Source organism: Macrobrachium rosenbergii, chromosome 51, assembly GCF_040412425.1.
Source record: "Macrobrachium rosenbergii isolate ZJJX-2024 chromosome 51, ASM4041242v1, whole genome shotgun sequence".
Lineage (NCBI taxonomy): Eukaryota > Metazoa > Arthropoda > Malacostraca > Decapoda > Palaemonidae > Macrobrachium > Macrobrachium rosenbergii.
In genome coordinates, this window is record NC_089791.1 from 39,842,383 (window position 1) to 39,842,626 (window position 244).

Here is a 244-nt window from a genome sequence, read left to right on the forward strand (position 1 = left end):
CGTATCAGTAAGCTACTTTTGATTGCATTACTGGGTTTGTAAAACTTGAAGGTGGAGTGTGCTTGTGTATGTTTACACTGACACGCACACACACATACACATGTACTATACACACATGTATTAAAACATTACCTTCACGCACTCATACACTAACTATGTATGTATGAGCTGTTTGTATAATGTGTATAGTGAAATTAGAGTTATGGGTCGTGAGTGTCAGAAATGTTGCCCCTTGCAAATCAGC